The sequence below is a fragment of the Haemaphysalis longicornis genome, unplaced genomic scaffold (genome assembly GCF_048455015.1).
Source record: "Haemaphysalis longicornis isolate Haplotype H1 unplaced genomic scaffold, Haemaphysalis longicornis Haplotype H1 scaffold_4, whole genome shotgun sequence".
NCBI lineage: Eukaryota > Metazoa > Arthropoda > Arachnida > Ixodida > Ixodidae > Haemaphysalis > Haemaphysalis longicornis.
Window position 1 is genome coordinate 164,256,043 of NW_027526361.1, and position 14,897 is coordinate 164,270,939.

The 14,897-nt window shown below is 46.2% G+C and overlaps 1 pseudogene; it reads left to right on the forward strand.

The window, feature by feature from the left end:
* The first annotated feature begins 10,353 nt into the window (after positions 1 to 10,353).
* Positions 10,354 to 11,634, forward strand: LOC144180084 (uncharacterized; annotated as a pseudogene).
* The last annotated feature ends 3,263 nt before the right edge of the window (positions 11,635 to 14,897 follow it).

A 14,897-nucleotide genomic window follows, 5' to 3' on the forward strand; every position in this document is an offset into this window, starting at 1 on the left:
AGTGGCGCGGGCGACAGCAGGCGACGGCGGAGTGAATTCTTTTTCGGCAGTTTATACAGTATTTAATTTCGCAAAAGTCAAGCATGTTTGACTTTTTTATAAAAGAACACTGCAAATATCACTTCTGTATTGATTTATTGTCTCAAATTTGCGTAATGTCTTGTTCTTCTTCAACAATGTTGACAAGTATGAACCTTACACCGGACATAGACGGGTAGATTTAGGTGTGACTATATAAGACTATTGCGCAGGCATTGTTTTGCTTTGGCCGGTTTGCTGAATCGAGTCACAGACAGACAGACGGACAGACATACAGACATACAGACAGACCAAAATGTCTGGGTTTAAGTAGCCCAAGAAAGACTATCGTCTTTAAAAGTGAACAAGACCCACTGCAGGTGGTTAAACGCCCTTCTGACCTTCGCGTTCTCCGTTCTGTCGTTCTGCGCCCGTGGATGTTGCTATCGTAAAACCGTGCCTGCGCCCGGTTCTAACATTATCTCCCGTGAAATGAACTTACTGCAGCTGACCGATCCGCGCTTGTGATCTTCCATTCACCGGAAGTCTCCGTTGATAAGCCGTAAAGGCCAGAATACATGGAGCGAATATGCGACGAAAAGACGACGGAGAACGCCCAGCGGCGCGCTCCCGTTCGCACGGTCAGGAAAGTTCGTCGGCGGCGGAGCGGCGGCGAGCGCCAAACCGAAGGAACCAATCAGGTCTTCCTATTTCCGTTCCATGGCGTATGGCGTGTACAAGCCGCTGCAGACGGCTGCTTTGGAAGAGTTTGATAGACGTACGCTTGTGGACCCGCGTCTACTGGAGCTGAAAAAACGGATTGTAAATCCGCGATAGAATGAGGAAATGGTGGTGGAAGAAGCGAAGTCCTCGCTTTTCTTATAGCTCAAGCGCAACACGCTCTCGACCCAACTACCGTGGCTTGTGCGGCCAAGGTAGGCATGTACGATAGCTTTTATTAGGTTAAATTAAGGCGATCCGGCTACATAAGTTGTATTAACGGCAACATGGAGCCCGTATGCAAGATCAGCGAGTGAGGAAGAGGCGATATCACTGCGAGGGCCTCTCAAATCGGCATGGCAACCTTTTTTAGATTATAACAGAACTTGTAAAACTACGGTACAGTCCGATACGGTACAACTCCGGGTTTTTCGGTGTGCACTTTATTGTCCGCCCTCTTTTCTTTTGGTGTCGTCCTTCAATTTTCGAAGTACAGCTTCTGCCACCGCCATTACGACCGATTTTGGGAATCCGGCAGGGAATCCGACTTTCCACTTGTTTTTTGAAGGCCTCCAGTACAACGTGGGTGCACGGCTATCGCACAGCCACCTCTAAGCACGATGCCCATCAAAACAAGTTTAGAGTGGGTCGGGGTGAAGAACCGGAGCCGGAAGCGAACCGAAAACCCGAACCAAAACTCCTATTTTGGCACGGAACTGGAACTGAACCGGAACCGTACTTTTTTCGCCATTTTGGAACTGAACCGGAGCCGGAAGGAATTGAAGGAACCGTTTTGAACCGGTTCCGGGGCTTCAAAAATGTGAAGTTTTCAGTTGTGGTGCCCTACCTTGCCTCAAATATTTTTACCACTCGCCCTACAGCACCACGAAATACTTTGCACAGTCTGTTGTCCCACAATAACCCATCAGGTTCTCTTTTATTATTACTCTCAATTTAAAGTAAAGTTGTCCATACGTACTATCAGAATGCGTAAGATACTGCCCATCCCCCATTCTCTTTCATTGAGAATAAATAAAGTTACAACCTGTATTCCGAGGCAAAATATCATGGATTATCCTTCGTAGTTTCTGACTGCATGGTGTTTAAAATTGTACAAACTTTTCTGTGTGTTTTGAATTTGAATGCAGCCCTGTCCCCTTCCGAAGGCCTTTAGGGACACCATCAATGAAAACCCATATCTTCGACTTACTCTAGTTTGAATGGGCAGTTATATACAAACAGCAGTAAGGTACAAACACTCCCCGTTCTTCACATCATCGGCCCTTTTTCTTCTGCAGTGCCGTTGTGTCCCTTCTGCTCTAAGAGAGCATGAGAACTGAAAAAAAAGATTGGGGTACTTCTGTGATGTAAATATGTCGAATTGGCGTGTTGAATAGTTCGGATTAAAGGAATTAGCGGGTTGGTTAGGGTGGATTAAAGGGTCGTACCAACCACGATATCTTTGGGGTCCTTGGTATTTGGAAATTTTGCGGCGATGTCCTCCTCGACTAATCAGTGTGTTTAGTCGTGCAGAAAATAGCCGGAAAGTTGTTATGTGACGACCACCTGAATGCTATAAAATGTTGATTTGATTGATAGTGGGGTTTCGGCCGCGGCGGCTGCTTTTCTGATGGAGGCGAAAAGCAAAAACCCCCGTGTGTACGAGATTTCGGCGCACGTTAAAGATCCCCAGGTGGTCAAAACTAATCCGGAGCCCTCCACTACGGCGCGCCTCATCGCCTGCGTTGCGTGGGCGCGAAAACCCTGCAATCAGATCAGATCAGATTGTGGGGTTTTCTTGACTGTCAACTCTTATTTCTGTGTTATTTTCAACGAGCCCCTCATTTCCTATTCTGATTCGCTACATGCATAGCGAGGGCCTCTGTTCTGGCAGTCTTGGTGCCATAGGAAGCTTAAGAGGGTTCAACGCTGGTCGACCACTCTCGACGTGTCGTAGACACGGGAGTCACGGCCCGGGGGTTAAAAAAAAGGTCCCCTTCACCCCCAATTAGTCCGAGTGGCGCATGCTACCACACCCAAGCACAGGAAACAAAACAAATACCTAAACACAAATACCCCAGAAAGTGAAGGGGAAAATCGCCCCGCCGGTAGCGTAGTGGTTATCGCACAATTCTTGACTACCAACTCTTAATTCTGTATATATATATATATATATATATATATATATATATATATATATAGGGAGTAGTAGAACTTTGAAGATGGTAGAGAACACAAGAGAAGAAAAACTTCGAACAAGGTAAAAGCACGATTGTGGCCTACGTTTCAGCAAAGAGAACTTGCTTTCCTATATATATATATATATATATATATATATATATATATATATATATATATATATATATATATATACATATATATATATATAGCCCCTCATTTCCAAAACCCTATTATCTTGCGAAAGCTTAGCGAGGGCCTCGGTTCTGGCAGCCTTGATGCCAAGGTAGCATAAGAGGGTTTCCCGCCAGTTACCCGCTTATGACAGGCTGTAGACGTTCGCGTCACGCCCTTGGGGTTAAAAAGAAGGTCCCCTTCTCCCCGTGTAGTCTGAGTGGCGCTGGCTACCACCCTCAAGCGTCAGATACAGTTGTAGTAAATATAAATACCCCAGAAAGCGAAGGAGAACACAGTCCCCCAGATAGCCGAATTGGTAAGGCATTCGAGATCTAATCGAAAGGCGTGGGTTCGGTCCCCACTCTGGGCGCGTGTTTTTCTTTCTTTCTTTCTCACGTAATTAATAATAAAATAAAATAATGTAACGTCACTGACGGTAAAAAATCGTTTAACCATTCCCTTATGCCTTCTTTGGCGTTGTAGACTGCCGGCATTTCTTTCTGTATATATATATATATATATATATATATATATATATATATATATATATATATATATATATATATATACAGAATTAAGTGTTGGAAATGAAGGGCTCGTTGAAAATAAGACAGAAATAAAGTTTGGCAGTCAAGAAAACCTCGGAAAGCAACGGGGAGGATATGGTAGGTTATTGAAACAGCTAAAGAATTTTAAAAGAAAGTGGAGGAAAAATACCCGCCAGGTGGGATCCGAACCCACGATCTCCAGAATACCGGTCTGGTGCGATAACTACTACGCTACCGGCGGGGCTGTTTTTCCCCTTTACGTTCTGGGGTATTTATGTCAATGTAATTTGTCAATGGAGTGGCGCCTCACCTTGAGAGCTGTGCCGTCATTGCTCGACAGGCCAACAGAAGACTAGGGAAATAATTGAGGCGGCCGAAATAGCACGCCTGGGGGACCGTTGCGTGTCCGCACCATCCATGGTCTTGTCTGATGAGGAGATTGGCTCTCTAATAGGGGATAGGTGTCACCTTAGCCAATGCCTTGTGCTGTCTTTTGTCGACATCACATCGTTGTGGGAACACTTTTGTCTGCACATTTTGTGATGCCTTGCTTGTATTATGTTCTTTTCTTGGTTTACGATAATGTCCCTCTTCCGTGATTAAATTCGCGAATTTTTTTCAATGAATCTCAGTCGTAAGTTAGCGCTTGTGCCCTTCGCCACCTTCTGTTTTCGTCCGTCTTTTGCGCTTAGCTAAGTCGATTACCGCGACCAACTAGCCCAAACCCAAACTCTGCGAAGTCTGTGTGATGTGCGGCCACACGATGCAAAGTTATTATATTTAAATTTGCGTCAGTTCTAATAAAGATTTCAATTGCCAGTGAGCGCTGTGGTTTTTCGTGCCAGCGTTGCGGCAACCGCGCGACAGCGCAGGCGCGTGTCTGGTGATTTCGCAGCACGAGGTCCGGGCACGCGACTTCCTGAGCCATCCCCGCCCAGGTGATTCTGGTAAAACAGCAGTTTGCCTCCTTTCCTCTGGTTGTTTCTAGCGGCAGGACGCCAGTTTGGCCTCCAAACAAGGAACGGTGAGCTGAGCCGAGGGTGGTGGGAGGAGGAAAAAAGAAAGGGTATAAGGCGTGGAGGGGCAGCGGAGAGCCGCATTTCGTCTCGCACATCCGCAGTTATGATAACTGCCCCTTGACACTCAGTGAAGATGGTTTCTGCCTATGTTTTTCCTGGATACGTAAGCAACGTTAGGACTCTGAGGTGCTATGACATCATGTAAGTGCGCAAATAAATTCCTATCGCAGTGTCTCACTTTGACGTGAGGGAAAGGATGAAAACGAAGCAGAAGGCTCGAAGCTTAACTATGTGTAGAGACCGTTTTGTTGCCTGGCACGGGGGGAGTGCGGTTGAAAGAAAAAAAAAGACCCAGGCGAAAAGAGGCAGCGGAAACGCGTGCGCACTCATAGATCTTTCTGAAGATGTTCGCTTCGCTAAGACGCATCCTGGAAAAAAAAGGGGGGGGGGGGGGAGGAGGGAGAGGGCGGGAGGGGGGGTGAGAGCGGCTTCTGCCGCCTGCTATGAGGTTAATGGTTGGGAGATATCCAAGGAAATGCATTGCACCGGAATCACTCACAAAATTTAACAGAGGGGAAGTCAAAACGAGCTCCCCCCTCCACATTACGCCGGCGCAGGGAGGCCGGTACACGACACACACGTGCCGGCACTAGAGCATACCAAACTGTTCCGCACTGCAATCGCATACGGTATCCTCTGTGAATACTGCGTCATCACAATAACTAATGGCCCTGGAAAATCGGATTCGTGGGATTCGGGGGCAGGGAAAGAAAGCATGAATAATAATAGCATTCGTTCCAGTCAAGAAAAAAAGACTGTAAAACACCTCTTCTTTTTCTGTCTTCTCTTGACTTTGTTCTTTTTGTATCTGGGGGGTTGTTACGGTCACATTAACCGACAGGCAGCCCACGAGTGATTGCCGGGTGGAGCGGGTGTTCAGGGAAGCGCAAGTGACGATCGAGTGATCACAGCGAGATGTCGACGTGGGCTGGAACTAGCCTCGGTGTATGAGGTGTCGAGGCGTTTGCCCTGTGCTCTTTTGTGGGCTTGGATACCAGAGAGACGTCGCCCTGACTCAGCCATAATCCCACCACGCGGAACGCTGCCCTGTCCGGATGGCGCTGGGTTAGTTGAAATACCATCGAGCAAGCAATGCGAAACGTTTGTTTACGTGTTGTCAACCGTCCAGGGTTCTGTTTGTGTGCATGAAACATGTTGTTTTTGTAACACATCATAGCCATCTTTCATGCTGAATGTGGACTGTGCAGTCGATGCCGCCTCGCCTTTCTCTGATCTCTGAATCCGCGCAAAAAAAACGAAAATTACTGAAAAATGAAACGGACACCTTTAGAGGCTTGATTTTAGTACGATGTCTGAAAACTCCATTACTGCTAACAAAAGCAACATTCTCTATTCAACCATTCGAGTTTTGTAGTGAGCTGTTTCTGTAGAATAGTTACGTTCTCTGAAAAGAAATAAACAAATTGTTACAAAAATTAATTTTGTATTCTTATATGTTCTGTGGAAAATGATTGGAACATGTCTATTTTGTAGATGTTTCTAAATATTTTCTAACAAATCGATGGCTGGAGCTACTATTGTGTTTTTAGTAGAGAAGAAAGGTGCACCAACTAGTCAAAGTGTGAGCTGCGTTCCTGTACAAACATATCTAGAAATGTTCACTAACCCAAAAAAATTCAGATGTCGAACAAAAATATTAAATCTATTGAGTATTTCTGAAATAGGTTTTGCACACCGTCACTAGATATTTATTAGAAACGCGGGGCGAAACTTCAAGTTGATTGCTAAAAAGACAGCACTGAAGGTAGCAGCAGAGGTGAAGTCGGCAGCACCCATGTCCGCTTCCCGTGCACCCTTAGACACAAAGAAACTGCTCTCCGTCGAATTCACACGAACACTTTGGCTCGCCTCACCTAGGTGGCCCCAGTGCCTCTACTCAATCCACCGCCCCTATAGAGCGTAGATATTGCTTTTCACAAGACACACATCGTGATCTGGTGAGCTCACAACGCAGCCCTGCCACCTCTTTTCATTCCCCTTCCCTTCCACGAGCCGTGGGAGAATCTGAAGACGAGCGCTGAGCTTCATGTCCAGCAACTACTGGTCTACAAGGCAGAGATCGCCATTGCGTCACTGGGGCTGAGGAACCGTAGCCGTTTCTCGGCAAAATAAAGTTCTCTGCCAACACGAGCTACAGTGCGTCTTTGGCATTTAGCCACTGTAAGACAACAGTTCTTTCCACTTTGAAGCCCTTCCTACCATTAGAAATACGGAGGGTTATGATAATCCTGCTTTCATGATATGTAAGCACATACAGCCCGACCGCTGACTTGTGAGCGAGTGCTCGGGCAGATAGCAGCCCAAAACCGTGCGCCTCAGCTCGCATAAAGATTTACTGAACACTTTATTTGACGCACTAGGACACGGTAGTAAAAGGACCGAACGAAGCTTTTAGCAACGTACGTCTACCTTTACGGCGCTCAATAAATATTACGGTGCAATGCTTCCATTGTGTAGACGGGGGCCTGAGAGCGAATTTCCTGTCTGCTTCGGGCCCCGCTTTCCAGGCGCCACGAAATGGCAAGGGACGAAAGTGCACGTCAAATGGGCCCGATCTGCCGACGCCAAAGAAAGACGTTACTCCCAACTCAGGCGTACCAGTGACGTCCCTGGAGCGCCCCGCCCTTACGCGTAGTTTCTTTTGCTTTTCGAGCAACAATGTTTGTCAGGCAGAGACGAACTGCAGCAGACAAAGCAGACAATAAAATCGAAGAGAAGCCGCAGGGGAAGAGATGGGTACCGGCACATCAGGTTGCTACGGAGGCATTTTATCTTTGTCTTGTACATTCTCCTCTTTTCCACTTGTGTCGAGCCAGAAGCGAGGCCCGACAGCTCCAGAGGCGTGACGGGTGTTTTTGGGCCTGCCGACCGGAGCGTAGGCGCTGGCGGCGCTCCCGAGCAGGCAAAATGGATCTGCAAATGATAGAGTAGCGAAGCCGACCAACGACGACGTTGGTCGACCGGCGAGACGAACGCTGCGGCGGTGCAGCCGTGTCGTGCCCTTTCTGCCAGTGGGCTCGGAAAGCGCTCGCACGACGGACCCAAATGTGCGCTTCCACGTTTTTAGGAAACTTTGCTTCACGTGAACGTTCCATTTGAATGTGAATCGGTGTCACAGCAGTTCACACATTTTGCAAGCTGTTCGTGTACAATATTTAGGCGCCGGTGCTTACTGCCTCTAACAGCAGGTGCCGTTTGCTGCCGCATAGCTTTCTGCTTGCCCGTAATGGATCAATCTATAACCTTCCGCATGGGCTGGAACACAAAATATGAAGGTATGCCCAGCTTTGCAGGCGCAATTTATATGCCGTACCAACAGGCCGGGCATCAAAAGCACTTCTACAGATATCTAATACCTTCCAAATTTCCGGCGTGCGTGCCCCGAGTGAAAGCGTTTAGCTGAGCTTTGAAACTTGAGCGGTCAGCCGCAGTAGCCTCTTTCAGGAGTGTCAGCCACAGTCCCACAGTTTTGTTAGAAAAAGGAATGGTTACTGCGGTCATAATTGTCACAGGCCAACAAGATAAAATACAACATTGAATAATTTGAACGAACTAGCTTTTGTTAACCCACTAAGGCCCATCGTGGGCACGAAATACATTTTTAAAAGGAAAATCGCAAGAAATAATTCAAATCTCGCTTTACAGTGCCACAGCATGGGCACCTAATGAGGCGAAGCACTGGAAACATAGCTATCAATGTTGTAACTGCACATCAGCATCCAAGTTATGGGTTAACCGGAACTAGAAGCCCCACTAGAATCGTCCAGTAATGTTTCTTGGCCGCCGCGTAAGTCGGTGGCCGCCAGTCCCACAAACAAGATTCTGTGACGTCATAGACAATCGCGCTATAGTGGCTTGTGAGTCGCCAGTGCTTTTTGTTTTATTTGTTATCTCGGGTATATGTGTAAAATTGACGACAAAATTCGCCGCATTGTCATGAAGATAAGTCAATTTATGAACCAAACTTGTATTTAGCGTTCTGACCGTGCTCTGCCGTAAGGCTCACAAAGTCGAAGAAATGAATAATAACACTTAGTTATTTTGAATAGAATCGAAACACCAATAGGGTAACCCTATCACTTTTATGTAGGGAAGCCCTAGGCATGTAAAACTTATTTTGGGGGAGAGAAGTGTTCCTTACTACCGTCACTGTGTTCTTGGACTTGTTCCCGAACGTCGGTAGTTACGATGTTCGTTACGATGGTAGTTACAATGGTCCTCGTATTGCCTGTAAGATGCGTAGTTTCTAAAATGTATGCGGGGAACTTCATCGTAACCATCATCATCATCATCATAAATGTTATTCAGAACGAGTGGAGGGGTTGGAGGTCAAAACTATGAAGGAGCCCTCCTTCCAGGGCCCCTGTGGCGCTCGCCCCGATCCAGGACTTGTCGATCAGCTTGCGCTGGTCCTCCATGTGCTTGTTGGCCAGGGTTATCGCCCATATTCCTTGAGACGGTGTATTGTTTTGTGCTTGCCAAATGGTTTGGCAATAATATATAGTTTGGCAGAGGTTGACTTTTTCTTTGCAATGATAATGTATCTGTCGCTGTATCTGTCTGGGAAAAATAGAGCGAGTCTTGGTTTGTGTGCAAAGGTATTTGTTTGCATTTTTCTGACTGTTTGGGTGTCAAAAGCACAGGGTTTTTTATGTGGCCCGCGGAGAACTCGTGGGAAAGGCCCCATCGACGGCCATTTCTCTGCACGTATTGGTGCTGTGGAAGAAGTCCTCCGAATATTGCGCCCCAGGGCGTAGCCAGGGGGAGGGGGAAGGGAGATGTTTCAGTGTCAGAACACCCCCCAAATATCAAATTTTCCACTTCATGACTGGGATACTCTTGAACGCTACAGGCTTCTTTTCTTTTTATTTTCTTACCGGTGACATATAGCACCCCCCAAAATACTTATGACTCGCCATTGGGGCAAAAAGCTATTGCTATGCAAATAAAATTGATGGTCGCCTCAGCACGTTCCGGCCTTTTATCTTCCGGTTTTTCCCAACATTAGTGCAAGAAACCCGGTAAAGGGACCCCATCGACGACTCGGATATGTCCCACATTGACTTCAATGGCGATGAAGGCCAGAGACTTCACCGATGCCGACAGACGTGTCTACATATTGAAGGGCTCATCATGAACCTTTGCCAAAGCGGTAGCTCATAGTGCGCTGCAGAATCTCGCAGAATAATGGGGTGCCGCGTCTTACCTTTGAAAAATCCCAATGGCTGACCCGAAAAACACACGACCATTGGCTAAACCTTCCTGCCGTTCAAGCAGCTACGACAAACGACAGGAGCTCAGCGCATTAATACAAAAGATTCGAGATGAAGCCTTGTCCGGGCACACTGACGACCGTGTCTGTGGAGTATGCTACCACCGAGTGGGCGTTGAACCAACTTGACTCCGCAGGCGCGGCACCTGCTGAAAATGAGTGTCCTTTATTTCGCCTCCGCCGTAGTATCATTGTCCTCCCTTCAGACTTCAGTTGCCTCATTACCCTGCCATTACCCTATATAAGTCACACTAATACATGAGGTTAAGAGGTGTAAACGGAAAGTCCGCTGAACATATCGTGATATTTTTCGACCGCTAACGAGAACAGTGGGCAGTGCATGAACGGAGCGGCCACCACAATGGTCTCATCCAACCACTTTTTGCTTTTCGTCCAGTTATTCGCAGTCATCAGCACGAGCTCGCCGGTCTGCGTGGAACCACATGCGCCTGGCACGCCACACGGCACGTGCCCTCGCCTGCCCGAACCGAGCCGTTAATGCCCGGTGCCACTTCGACCTCCCGTTCCGGTAACCCCTCAAGCTGCCATCAATCCAACCGCATCGACATCGTCAAGCCACCCAGAAAGCTACAAATACAGCCAGCCTTGCACCGCGCACCTCAGTGGATAATGGAACGGAGCGGCCGCCACAATGGTCTCATCTAACCACTTTTTGCTTTTCGTCCAGGTTGGTCCCTCCCAAGATTATAACGCTAAGCGATCTAGTAAGTATTGTCTGCTGCTCCTTCCATGCCCACATGTGTTGGTTGATATAATCGCAGATTGTTTTCTCGTTGCAAAGGAACTTCTTCTTTTCGGGGATATAGAACAGAACCCTGGTCCGTATAGCGAAGTATTAGCCGCCATCAGCAAACTAACCGCATACTTGGATGAGCGTCATGACAACTTGCAGAAGTCTATTAACGAAGTTAAAGAAAACCAGTTGCTACTTGATTCCAAAGTAACAGATTTAACCGCTCGACTAACTGTACTTGAACAGAAGGCTACTTCCCTCAAGAGCGTTCCAGACGATACACAGATGCAAGGTCTCGTAACGGCTGCCGTGCGACACGAAAGTGCCGCTCTCAGTTCACGGCTTGATGGCTTCGAGGATCGCTCTCGTAGAGAGAACCTAATTTTTTATGGGCTATTAGATTCTGTCTTAGAAACCTGGGCTGAGTCTGAGCTAAAAATCCGTGAAATCCTGTCTGCGTCTCTTAGACTGGAACTTCCTAATGAAGCCATCTCCCGTGCACACAGGCTTGGAACATTTGTGCAGAACAAATGTCGACCTGTTATTTGTTTTAGTTCTTTCAAAACAAGAGAAGGTGTCTTTGCTAAGAAATCTATGCTTCGTAGCACCCCCGTGTCAGTTAGCGAAGATTTCTGCAAGGCCACGCGCAACATCCAGAAAAAGCTTTTAAATTTCGCGAAAACCACTGGGCAGCCATATTACCTCAGGTATAACAAGATACTAATTAACAAGAAAGCCTACGTGTATTGCCCGGTCACCGATCGTGTAACTGAGGCTGGGCCTATTTATGCTAACCCCGTACACGTTGCCCCCCAAGCAACAAACGCAGAAAGCGCAGGGGCCAGGGCTCCTCCTTCACCACGATAGCTAGATAAGCATTTTCGAGCGCATGAATTTTCTTTTTTACTATGTAATTCTGGAATTGTTACTAACAAGCGTGATGCCCTATCTGCACTAATAGATACATGTCTAGCTGATGTCGTCATAGTACCTGAAACCTGGCTGTCCGCGAAAATAGAAAATCGCGAAATATTTAACTGTTCAAAAAAGTTTACGTTCTACCGCTGTGACCGGGGTACGAGGTGCGGGGGCGGCGTATTGATTGCTATTAGCGACGAGATCAGCTCGTTCAATGTGCCTGTTGTTTCGCCGCTTGAAATTGTTCTCGCGTGTGTTCGCATTAAACACAAAGATATCATTGTTTGTGGCTGCTACCGGCCTCCTAACCTAACTACCGGCTTCGCAAATGATTTACACGATGTCCTAAATAAGTTGCGAGTAAGGTTTCCGGCTGCGCCTGTTTTTCCTATTTGATTTTAATTTCTGTAATGTTTCATGGTCTCCCCCTTTTCCAACAATATCCGAAACTTCTGCTGACCGTGCTGCCTTTCGTGACGTGTGTTCAGACTTTAACCTTACCCAGCTGGTTAATGCTCCAACCCGCATTACCTTGTCTACCTCCACAGTTCTAGACTTGGTGCTGACCACGCATCCCGACCTAATTAAATCCCTATCAGTTATTCCGGGCGTAAGCGACCATCTAGCTATTCATTTTAACGTGACTAAAACAACTAAAAGAAGTGATAGCTCAAAAGTTTTTAGGGACTACAAAAGAGCTGACTATGTTTCAATTAATAATGAGCTTCAGGTTTTCCTAAACGATTACCTTTCGAATTTTCTGGAAAGATCCGTGCAACAAAACTGAAATTTGTTTAAGCAGAAGGTAGCAGAACTTAACAATCGTTATATTCCACTCCGCAGAATTAGGCAAACGCAAAGTCCCCTTGGTTCACCCTTACGCTAAAACGACTACTCAACAAAAACAAACGAATTTTTCGAAGGGCAGAGCTAACTAACAACGCGGAAAGGTGGTCCGCTTATCTCCACGCAGCGCGCATTATCTGTCGCAAAAGAAACTTATTATCCACAAACGCTTCCCTCCCTGCTTGCAACTAACCCACAGAAATTTTGGCAGATGATTAGCGGAAATGCAAAAAAAAGGCGATAGAATTAATCCATGATGATAACAGCCGCGTACCAAAAGAAGCGTGTTGTGCCATTTTAAGCTCTGTGTTTTCATCGTGCTTTGTTAAATCTGCAGCCCTTTCTTTTCCCGACACCCCCACTCACCACTTTGTTCTAATGGAACCTCTTATATTTGACTGTTCTGGCATACGAAAATCGATCAAAAGCATGAAATTAGCCAGCGCTCCAGGTGAGGACGGTATCTGTGCAAAGTTTTTGCATAATACCTCTGTTTGCTCATTTGTAATTTTAAGTAAGCTTTTTACGCCATCTTTGGAATGTCATTGCCTTCCGGGCGACTGGAAAGCGGGAAAGGTGGTTCCTGTTCACAAATCAGGTGACGTCCATAACCACCGCAATTACAGGCCCATATCGTTAACAAGTATACCGTGTAAGCTCATGAAACACGTCATCTATTCCCACATAATCATTTTTTTAGAAAACAACTCCTTCCTTAGTGATCACCAGCATGGATTCCGGAAAAAGTACTCGTGTGAGACCCAACTTCTCTGCTTTACTAATGACCTATTTCTTGCCATTGACGCTTTTTCCCTTGTTGACTGTATTTTCCTCGACTTTGCTAAAGCTTTTGACACTGTATGCCATAAACTGCTACTGATAAAACTAAGCAAACTTAATCTTGATGCTAACATATTAAAATGGATTGAATGCTTTCTAACAGACCGCTCCCAATTTGTGAATCCAACTCCCCCCTCTCCCCCGTAATCTCTGGCGTCCCACAAGGATCCGTTCTTGGCCCACTACTCTTCCTAATTTACATTAGCGACTTGCCACATAACATCTCTTCTTCTATAAAGGTTTTCGCCGATGATTGTGTTATTTACCGCGAAATTAAGACCCCTTCTGACCACCTTGCCCTTCAGTGTGACTTAGACAATGTTTCATCATGGTGCGATACTTGGCTAATGAACCTTAATGTTACTAATGCAAGATAATGAGAGTTTCACGTCGACATGTAATATTTCTACTAACTACGTACTTAATAATTCCCCCCTTACTAAAGTTAGCTCTTACAAGTACCTTGGCGTTACAATTTCTGACCTTTCTTGGCAGACTCACATTGACCTTATTAAAAACAATGCTAACAGAACTCTTGGTTATTTACGCCGTAACTTCTTCTTTGCCCCGATGCAACTGAAACTTCTTCTCTATAAAACATTAGTGCGACCTAAGCTCGAATATTCATCATTTGTATGGGATCCACGCGTAAACATTCATGTCAGTAGCCTCGAAGCAATTCAACATCGCGCCGCTCGCTTCATTTTGTCCAACTATTCCCGTACAGCAAGCGTAACTCATATGAAGTCAACCTTAAATCTACCTAGCCTATCACTTCGCCGCAAAATCTCGCGCCTGTGCCTCTTCCACAAGTTGTACCATACCATGCCGTCACTGAGTAACTCTCTTTTTTTGCCGCCATCCGACATTTCATCCCGCAGCTATCACCACTTCAAAGTTGGAATTCCAAGCAGCCGTACAAACCTTCATTTTAATTCATTCGTGCCCACAACAAGCTCAGACTGGAATCACCTTCCCGCTTCCATCGCATCAATCACTGACCCTCACAACTTCATGAGTACCATGAACGCATACCCTTTTTAAACATGCTCCATTTGTTTGTACAGATTGTTATTTTGTTTTTTCCCCACTCCTCTCTGTAACGCCTTGTGCATTGAGAGTAAATAAATGAAATGAAATGAAACAGTGTACCCGTTGAGGCTATGCAGCAAGTGATGACGGTTGCCACTCAAGAAAGGGATCTTCCCGAGTATCTGCCAACCCCAAATGAACACGTTAAACTTGTGAGAGACACGAGAAAAACTTCACGCATAATATCATGCCAATGGCTTCCGGCAAAAACATTTTCTGGAAGTGCGCCATATAATTTCACAGAAAAGACGTAATGCTAAATACTAACAAGAGACCTATAGAAAACTCACCGCGCAATGTTCAACAACAAGGACTACACACTTCATTGAATAATTTCAAGGTTGTCCAGGGAAAGACAGACTCCCAATCTCTTAGGAACAGTTGGGCTACAGCAGAACGTGTTGATCCCGCGTGTACAATGATCCCGCGTGTAC